The 10,339-nt window shown below is 43.5% G+C and overlaps 1 protein-coding gene across 3 annotated transcripts in view; it reads right to left on the reverse strand.

Moving 5' to 3' along the window:
* Positions 1-10,339, reverse strand: part of TCF20 (transcription factor 20) — a 161,126-nt gene that overhangs the window by 94,468 nt on the left and 56,319 nt on the right. The window lies entirely within an intron of this gene.

Here is a 10,339-nt window from a genome sequence, read left to right on the forward strand (position 1 = left end):
ACATGCTGACATCAGGAAACTTCCGTAAAAATCCAAGAGGAGGTCCTTTCTGCTCTGAGATCCCTCTCTATATAGAAGTCCCCTCTCTTTCTCTTCTATTCTGCCTATTAAACCTCTGCTCCTAAAATCCTCGTGTGTGTCCATGTCCTAAATTTTCCTGGAGCACAACAACGAACCCCAGGGTATACATCCCAGACAACGTAACTGCTTCATACTGCGTGCCTCGTTCAGGGTATTGCATTCATTGAAACTGTGAATAGAGGAGCAGACTCCAACTCTGTCATTTTATTCTGAGGCTCTCAGCATCCACTTTAGATCCTTCTCTCTATAGAGAGTGCTGTTTCTCTTTCTCTTTTCTTCTGCCTATTAAACCTCCACTCCTAAACTCAAACAACAGCAACAAAAACCCAAGAGGAAAACAAGGTTTGGGGAGCTTCTGGATGCTGAACACATGGAGGTTCCTGGAGGGCGGTGCCCCTTCCACCAAACATTGCTTTATGCATCTCTTCCAACTGTATCCTTTGCAATATCCTTTATAATACACTGGTAAACCTAAGTGTTTCCCGGAGTTCTGTAAGCAAATTAATCAAACTCAAAGAGGGGGCTGTGGGAACCCCAACTAGAAGCCAATCGATCAGAAGTTCTGGAGGGCTGGACTTGTGTGGCTAGTTTCTGGGAGTGTGGGGAGCACACAGTCTTGGGGACTGAGCCCCAGACCTGTGCGATCTGACACTATCTCCGGGTAGTCAGTGTAAGAGCTTAATAAGAAGACACCCCGATGGTGTTCGCTGCTTGTTGCATAGGGAATAACCCCCCAACATTTGGCCACAGAAGTCTTCTGTGTTGAGGATTGCTGTAGTATGAGAGTAGAGGAAAAACATGATTAGAGGAAGAGAGTTTTTCCCGATTCCCAATCCTGGCTCTGCTACTTAATAGTTGGGTGATCTTGGGCAAGTCACTCAACCTCTGTGATTCAGTTTTCTCATCTGAAAAACAGAGGTAATAACACTACCTCTTAATTTTTTTGTCAAGTGTTTAGAACAAGGCCTGGCCCTTGAAATATTTTGCTTATATAAAAATATTCACATTCTTTATCATAAAGTTTTAGGTAAATAAAATATCCTTGCCTACCTGTTTTGGAATCAAAATGGGTTGATGCCAAAATCTCCTATAAATCCATTTTCTTTAAACCAATTGCTAAATTTTGCAATCCTTCTTATGTAGACTAGGGCTTTGGCCATGAGAAAACCAGAACAGTAAGAAGCCAAGATGATCAATTCATCTGCTGTTTCTGGCCCTCCCATCTCCTTCCCACCACCATTCCTACTCAGTCAGAACAATGCCCCCAACCATGTAGTCACACCTCTCTTCACAAAACTGTGTTCCATTTATGAGACTCAGGTGCCCCAGTCTCAGGTTCAAAGCTCATCACCAAGCTATTCCCACCTTGCTCTCGTACTACTGGGGGGTCCACGCTCCTTTCTGACCTTCCCCTCTCTGTCCTCTCCAAGCCCTTAGACTAAGAGCCCAGGATTTGATAGAAATATGCTACATACTTTGGAGTCTTGGTTCCCAAAAGACCTCTCTTAGGAACGCTTTCCCCACTCTTCCACTTGTCTCTCTCTTGTCCATCCTTCAAGGTCTACCCAAATGCCCCCTCCTCTACAGCCTTCTCCAATATTCTTCCCATACTTGATCACAAGTAATAGCTTCTTCCCTAGTTCTCCCCAACACTCCAGCTACACCACTATTATTGCCTTATCAGTCCTTCACAGGGTTGATCAATGTTAATTATCCATATTGGACTCTCCCACAGACCCTGAACTCTAGGGAAAAGCAAAAGTGTTTTATTTATTTTTGAATTTTTTGTGCCTAGCATGGCAACTATTTAGCAATCTTGGCTGAACAGAAATTTTTTTCTTATATTTTCTGATGTGTTTCATTCCCATAGGCTTCATTTGGCCTGTGTCCCTTATCTTTAGGGGAAGCCAACTTTGAGCACATGCACTAGCCAATGTAGCAGTTTTTTTTTTAAACAGACATTTATAAATTATACAAGCTGTGACGTCCTTCATTTCAACTCTAATTTCTCCTACTGAATATGCTAGAACTTAAATCCACTTCCACAAAGACTTCTTCAACAAGAGAAGATGAATATTGTATTCCTGCTATATTTAAACTTCTATCTATTAGAAAAATAAATAGCATTAAGTTCAATGTATAGTGTACCTTTCCATTTACATCTGTCTACTAATGTACAGGGACTGGTAAATCTGTTTAGGTTCATTTACACTAACTGTATGTTGCATGTATAGGAGTAATCTGGCTGGAATCTGGCAGGCATGTTCTCTATACTTCTGCCATGGAGTACTAGTTCTATTTCATTGTTCTAAAACTCTCCAGGGTCCAGGCACCGTGGCCTCTAATCCCAGCACTTTGGGAGGCCTAGACGGGAAGACTGCTTGAGGCCAGGAATTCAAAATCAGCCTGGTCACATAGCAAGACTCCCATCTCTACAAAAAATAAAATTAGCAGGGTGTGGTAGCATGTGCCTGTAGTCCCAGATACTCAGGAGGCTGAGGCAGGAAGATCATTTGAGCCCAGGAGCTCAAGGCTGCAGTGAGCCATGATCATGTCACTACACTCCAGCCTGGGTGACAGAGCAAGACCCTGTCTCAAAAATTAAAACCCTCCAGGAGAAACACCCAGCATTCCTCACAGGGCAGGTAGTTCTCTGGGTTCTTCACCTAAACCGCTAACATTCCATCTGACACTGTCTGCTATGGTTTTCCTGCTTATATTTTCTCTGGATTTTTGCCCCTATTCTCTACTGACTTTTCTTACTCTTAGGAGAGCTTTGCAAGTTTTCTATAACAAATCCAAATTTAACTTTACTTTAATAGAATTATGTGAACAAGACATAAAGACATAAAGATTAACAAGGCATAGTGATCACCTAAGAATATACACATTTGCGACGAAACAGACACATTCTATTTTAACTGTAATATATAGCTAGAGATGAGGGGGAAAAAGAGACAGGGAGGAGGCAGGGGTACTAGAGAGCATAGGCTCAGAGGGAAAATAGTACATTCATTCTCAGTGTACTGACAGGCAACAATGCAGATGATGGGGCTATAAAATAAAGCAAAACACAGCCCTGACTATAAGGACCTTAGAGACTACTGAAGCAGTGTTTGAAAATATTCTGTAAGTCTTTTTTCAGCAAAAACCTTATGCTGATGCATCCAAAAGATAAGAGAGATGAGTTGCTCTGGCTGGAGCTGGGAAGAGTATGATCCTTACTTCTGCCCCAGCCAGGCTGGCTATGCCCCAAAATGCCTCTGCAGACCTGGGGCAGCCCAGCATGGAAGAGATGAGAGTACCCCCTCCCTCAACACTCCTATCTTATCATGCTCTTTTGATATAACACTTAGCACACTGCCACCTACCTACACAGCTCGTGCTACACACATAATTTTTAATAAAATTTGAGGGCTGTGAAATAATTTACAAGTCACTGGTCTAATAAATGGGATTGGTGGAAGTATATGAGAAACAGTGGAATTGCCAGACACAAGGCACAAAAAAGTTGTGTCCAAATCACCGGAATCCAAACCTAGACAAAGCATTATAAAGGTCTGACCAGTTTCTCTAAAATCCCAGTAAGTAAGAAGCTCATCTTAACTACTTTCTTTCCCCCTCCAATTACTGCTTCCTTAGTTCTATCTGCTTGGCAAGAGAAGTTTCTTAAAATCTTTCCTGCTTTCCCTGAAACTTCCTACTCTCCACACTCCCTCCTCCTCCCTCAGCAGAGGATCTTCCAGTGCTCACAGAAAAGCACTCCTTACATTCCTGCCCCATGTGCAGCCTGTGTATGTACCACCCACACACCTCTGCTCTCTGGGAGAACGATATGCTTACTAAACACCAATCACAGGGGATCACACCGGGTTCTGAGTTCCCAAGGAAGGTCCTCCAACATCCTCTCACTCTCCTGCATCTTCAACACCATATCCTGTGTGCTGGCTCCTCATCAGGATTTACGCATGCTCTGGTTTCTCACATACTTAGGACTTTCACTTCAGGATGGTGCAAAAGCAACAAGCATTCAGCAGGAACCCCACTTTGAATACCCACACAACCATTCTGCTTCTCACTTTCAGTATAGCATTCAAGAAATTCAACACTTTTATTATAAAATGGGCTTTGTGTTAGATGATTTCATCCAATTATAGGCTAATGCAGGTGTTGTAAGCACATCTAAGGCTAGGCTAGGCTACGACATTCAGTAGGTTAGGTGTATTAAATATATCTTCGACTTAGGATGGATGGGTTTATCAGGACGTAACTCCATCATAAGAACTATCTATATTAAAAAGAAAAAACAAACATACACACACACAGGCCGGGCTCAGTGGCTCACGCCTATAATCCCAGCACCTTGGGAAGCTGAGGGAGGTAGATCACGAGGTCAAGAGATCAAGACCATCCTGGCCAACACGGTGAAACTCTATCTCTACTAAAAATACAAAAAATTAGCTGGGTGTGGTGGCAGACACCTGTAGTCCCAGCTACTCAGGAGGCTGAGGAAGGAGAATCGCTTGAACCTGGGAGGCGGAGGTTGCAATCAGCCAACATTGCGTCATTGAAGTCCAGCCTGGTGATACAGTGAGACTCCGTCTCAAAAAACAAACAAACAAAAAACCCATAAAAGAGTTCTTCTCTTGACCTCAGATTCTCCCTGCATCTATATTTTACTTTTCTCTAACAGTCAAACTTTAGGGAGGTTTGACTCCCAATTTACTGTCTTCACTTTTCTCATCAATATATGACAATCTAACTTTAGTTACCACTCCCCAGAAGCCGGCCTCCCTCTCCACCCAACTGACATTTCTCAGTAATCTTGTCTACTGCCTCTAACATGAAAAACTCTCCCCTGGCCAGGCATGGTGGTTGACACCTGTAATCCCAGCACTTAGGGAGGCCAAGGCAGGTGGATCACCATGTCAGGAGACTGAGACCGTCCCAGCTATCATGGTGAAACCTGGCCTCTACTAAAAATACAAAAAAAAAAAAAAAAAAATTAGCTGGTGGTGGTAGCACGCACCTGTAGTCTCAACTAGTCATGAGGCTGAGGCAGAAGAATTGTTTGAACCCAGAAGGTGGAGGCTGCAGTAAGAGGAGATCGCACCACTGCACTCCAGCCTGGGCAACAGAGCCAGACTCTGCCTCAAACAAAAAAAAAAAAAAAAAAAGAAAAGAAAAGAAAGAAAAAGAAAAACTCTTCCCTGGTTCCTGCTCTCTGGAGTTTCCTCCAGCCTGTCTGGTTGCATTCCTGATGTTCTTTAAGAGCTACCATGCTCCCTTAAATGTTTGCTTTCTCAGAGTTTCTGTCCTGGGCCCTTGAATACTAGTCATTGTTAGCAAGAATAACATAACTCCCTGTGGGGTTTTAAAACTACAAAACCTTTTTAAGGGGCTGAGACCTAAGATAAGTCTCCATTACTGGCAGGAGATGCCCATCACTTAGGAAACAAGGAAGAAACAACTACTCTATATACTCACATTCTTTACCTACCCCTAAGGGCAATTTCATGTACTCCTAGGCTGGAATTACAACATACATGCAAACCTCCATGTCTTAACCTACGGCCCAGTTCCTTCTCCTAAATAGCAGATCTGTGCTCAAACACATGATGTCTTACAAGCATCTCAAACTTACATTCAAAACCAAGTTCATTACTTTATATCCTATTCCAATCTTCTCTTCCTCAGTTGTTTTCTATTTCGATGAATGCAATGCCATCACCTGGTTTCGCAAAAGAAGTCTTGCTTCTCCTTGGCACCTCCTTACACCTTCAACAGCTCTCATCCCATCACTACTATCCTCAATAACTTCACTTAACACATCTGGCCCATTGTGTATCAAATACTGTTGCCTATAGAGCAGTGAAGGGAGGAAGCTTAAACCTAAGAGGAGGAGGAAGATAAATAAAACGACAAGATAAATTCAAGCTGTTCATAGAGGCTCATGCCTGTAATCCCAGGAGGATTGCTTGAAGCCAGGAGTTCAAGAACAACCCGGGAAACAAAGTGAGACCCTTGTCTCTATTTTTTTTTTTTAAGTTAATTTAAAAAATTTTTAAAGAATAAATTTGGCCAGGCACGGTGGCTCACACCTGTAATCCCAACACTTTGCGAGGCTGAGGTGGGCAGATCACCTAAGGTCTGGAGTTTGAGACCAGCCTGGCCAACATGGAGAAACCCCATCTCTACTAAAAATACAAAATTAGCCATGCATGGTAGTATATGCCTGTAATCCCAGCTACTCTGGAGGCTGTGGCAGAATGGCTTGAACCTGAGAGGTGGAGATTGCAGTGAGCCGAGATGGCGCCATTGCACTCCAGCCTGGGCAACAAGAGTGAAACTCTGTCTCAAAACAACAACAAAAAACAAAACCAGAACCAAAACAAAATAGATAAATTCAGACTGTGATAAAAGCTATGAACAAAATAAGGCAGACTGATTTAATGGAGCGCTACTTTAGACAGGGAGGGTCAGAGAAAATCTCTCAGAGAAGAGATTATATTCTCTTATATTTAAGCTGAACCTGAATGACAAACAGAAACAAGTCACAGATTTGAGAAGCAGAGTGTTCCACACAGAGGGTGGAGCCAAGTGTAAAAGTCCTAAGGTACAAATGAGCTTGAAGAGTTCAAGAAAGAGAGAAGGCCAACAAAACTGTAGCTTCGGGAGCAAGGAGGAGACCAGGTCAAACGGGTTCAGAGGGAGGCAAAGGTCGGATAGGACCCTGTTGGCCACTATGAAAGCAATGAAAAACCAATGGAGCATTTCAGGAAGGCAAATGACATAATCCAATCTGAATTTTTGAGATCACTTTAGCTAGTAAATGGAAAAAATGGTTTGGAAAGAAGGCAAAAACAGAGGGTAGGAAAACCAGTCAGGAAATAATAAAACAGTTCAGATAGGAGGGGATGGTTCTTGAGATGGAAGGGAATAAATTCAGGAGAGAGATATATGTATGTATATGGTTTTGGTTTTTGTTCTTTTTCAAACAGGGTCTCATTCTGTCATTCGGGCTGGAGTGCAGTTGCACAATCACAGCTGGCTGACGCAGTACTCCCATCTCAGCCTCCCAAGTAGCTAAGACCACAGATGTGTACCACCATGCTCAGCTAACATAAAGAAAATTTTAGAGACAGGGTCTCACTGTGTTGCCCAGGCCTTTCTTGAACTCCTGGGCTCAAGCAATCCACCTGCCTTAGACTCCCAAAGTGCTGGGATTACAGGTGTGAGCCACCACGACTGGCTCAAACTCAGGACATATTTTGAATATAACTCAAACAGAACGTCCTGAGCAATTAGATGTTGAAAGTGAGGGGAAAAGGGAATCCAGAACAATTTCTGGGTTGCTTTTGGCTGTTAAGTTACAAGTGATTTTTACAGTCAAATCACATACAGCATATGATTTAATCCATTTTGATAAATGCCTATCAAGACCTAAACATTTCCATACTCTAAAAAGTTCCCTCACATCTTCTTCAAGTCAATCCCCTTCTACCCAAGAAGCCACACCAATCTGAAATCTAGTACACAGATAAGTTCTGCCCATTCTGGAATGTCTGTTAAGTGGGATCACCCATTACGTATGATTTTTGTTTGGCTTTTCACTGAGCATATTTGTGAAATTATCCTTATTATGAATATCTGTAGTTTGTTCCTTGTTGTTTGTGGTCTTCCATTGTACGACATGCCAATTTGTTATTCACTGTCTGACGGACATCTGGACTATTTACAGTTTTGGTTATTATTTGGCTATGAACATTCTTTTATAGGTCTTATTTGTGGACATTTTCATTTCTCTTGGATAAATACCTAGAAATTAAACTGCTGGGTCACAGGGAAGATGTATGTCCAACTCTCTGAGAAACTGCGTTTTCCAAAGTGGTTGCATCATTTTCTACTCCTATCAGCAGTGCATTCAAGATCCAGCTGCCTGACTCCTGCGTGTTTTGCTTAAATAACTCTTACTTATGCCACAACCAAACTTAGTCTTTCAGCTCTTCAAACACATTTTCCTCTACATCTTTTTTTTTTTTTAGACCTTTGTAGATGCACTCAGAGAGCACTTTCCTCCTTGCCCCATCCCTTTAGAGCCTCTGATTCATTCAACAAATATCCTGAAGGATGTGAAAAAGGCTAGGCTGGCCAGAGCGCTCTGGATAAAGGAAACAGTGTATAAAAAAGTTCCAGATGGTGGTTCACACCTGTAATCCCAGCACTTTCAGAGACTGAGGTGGGCAAATCACAAGGTCAAGAGTTTGAGACCAGTGTGGCCAACATGGTGAAACTCCATCTCTACCAACAATACAAAAATTAGCCAGTTTACTAACAATACAAAAATTAGCCAGGTGTGGTGGTGCACACCTGTAGTCCAAGCTACTAGGGAGGCTGAGGCAGGAGAATCACTTGAATCTGGGAGGCCGAGGTTGCAGTGAGCCAAGATTGGGCCACTATACTCCAGCCTGGGCACAGAGCAAAACTCCATCTTGAAAACAGTTCCGGAGGTGAGAAAGAGCTTGCCACCCTCCGGGGACTGAAAAAAAGTGAATATGACTGGAGGGCATGAGCAAATGCAGCAGGAGAGTCAGAGAGGCAGCAAGTGGGAGCCAGATTATTCCAGGCCTTGTGAACCTGTGGAGGAGTTTGGAATCTAAGTGCTATGGGAAACCATTAAAAGATTTTAAGCAGAGTAGACACAGATGACTCTTGGCCACTCTAAGTGAAGTGGAATAGAGGCAGACAGGAGCAGAAATGAGGCCATCATCATGTTCCAAGTAAGAGGTGAAGAGGGTAGTGGCAGTACAGATGAAAGCATCATCTTACGGAAATAGCACTGACAGAAACTCAGTGATAGATCAGAGGTAGAGGGTGGTGACAGAAAAGGAGAAATCTGATTTGAGAAACTGGGTAAGGCAGAGCACTTACGGAGTAGGGGACAAATGCAGGACAGAGTTTGTAAGGAGTAAGTGTTCAGTTTTGGACTTAAGAAGCTCAAGATACCAGTGAGATGGTCAAGCAGCTGTGTTAGCAGGAGTTGAAGGTGCTAGAAGAAATCTAGCTGAAGAAGTCAATGTGGGGTCATCAGTTTATGAACAATCACAAAAGCCTGAGGAGACCAGAGACCACCAAGGGAGACAGGACACTGAAAAAACAGGGTCTGGAAGGCCAGGCATGGTGGCTCATGCCTGTAATCCCAGTACTTTGGGAGGCTGAGGTGGGCAGACCACCTGAGGTCAGCAGTTTGAGATCAGTCTTACCAACATGGTGAAACCCCATCTCTATTAAAAATATAAAAAAAACTAGCCAGGTGTGGTGGCATATGCCCATAATCCCAGTTACTCGGGAGACTGAGGCAGAGGAGCCTCCACTCACTGCAACCTCCAGCCCCCTTGCTTGAACCAGGGAGGTGGAGGATGCAGTGAGTGGAGATCAAGCCACTGCACTCCAGCCTGGGCAGCAGAGTGTGACACCATCTCAAAAAAAATAAATAAATAAACGGTCTGGAGAATGCCAATGGTCAAGCATAGCTGGATGAACAACCAGAGGTGGAAACAGACACCAAGCTCAGCAGGCTGACGAGGAAGTACATGGTCCTGCTTGCTCTGAGAACCTTCCAGTGACCTTTCAAGTCAGGGTCACACTCCTGGTACAGCACCTTGTATCCCCCTATGAGAACACTTTTGATATCCTTATTTAATTGCCCTTCTCTACCAGGCCAATATTTGAGGACGTAAAAGCAACAAAATTGGCAGGGATCAGCCCTGCTCTAGTCCAGTGTCTTAGTATACAGCACAACATAGACTGATGGTTTAACAGACAGCTACCATTCTGTGAGTGCCACCTGCAGGCAGTGCACTTCACCATATACTTCTCCTATTTTAGTTCCTTCCCTCAAAGGCCCAGAAGAAGATATCCCTCCATTGCACAGATGAGGGACCTATAGCTCAGGCAAAATGCCCAAAGTCACCGATAGCAAGTGATGGAGCCAGGATGAGGTGTGCATCCTCCTTCACACGCTCTGCTGCCTTCCCTCTATCATGTGGATTTTATTCAGCAAGAGTATCCTCTCACATCACTGCCAAAAGGATACAAAATCCATCCCCAGGTAACTGGTCTCCCACAGCACTAAGTCAGGGAAATGCCCAGGGAAGTACCCCTGCTTGACTTCTCAAGAATCCTTTTTCTTGCCAAGCACAGTGAACATTCTCCAGACTCTCAAAGGTAGCGCTTCATCCTTAGGGCACTTTTAAAT

This window comes from Aotus nancymaae, unplaced genomic scaffold (assembly GCF_030222135.1).
Source record: "Aotus nancymaae isolate 86718 unplaced genomic scaffold, 86718_ANA_hifiasm-v0.15.2.pri h1tg000076l, whole genome shotgun sequence".
NCBI classification, from domain to species: Eukaryota; Metazoa; Chordata; class Mammalia; order Primates; family Aotidae; genus Aotus; species Aotus nancymaae.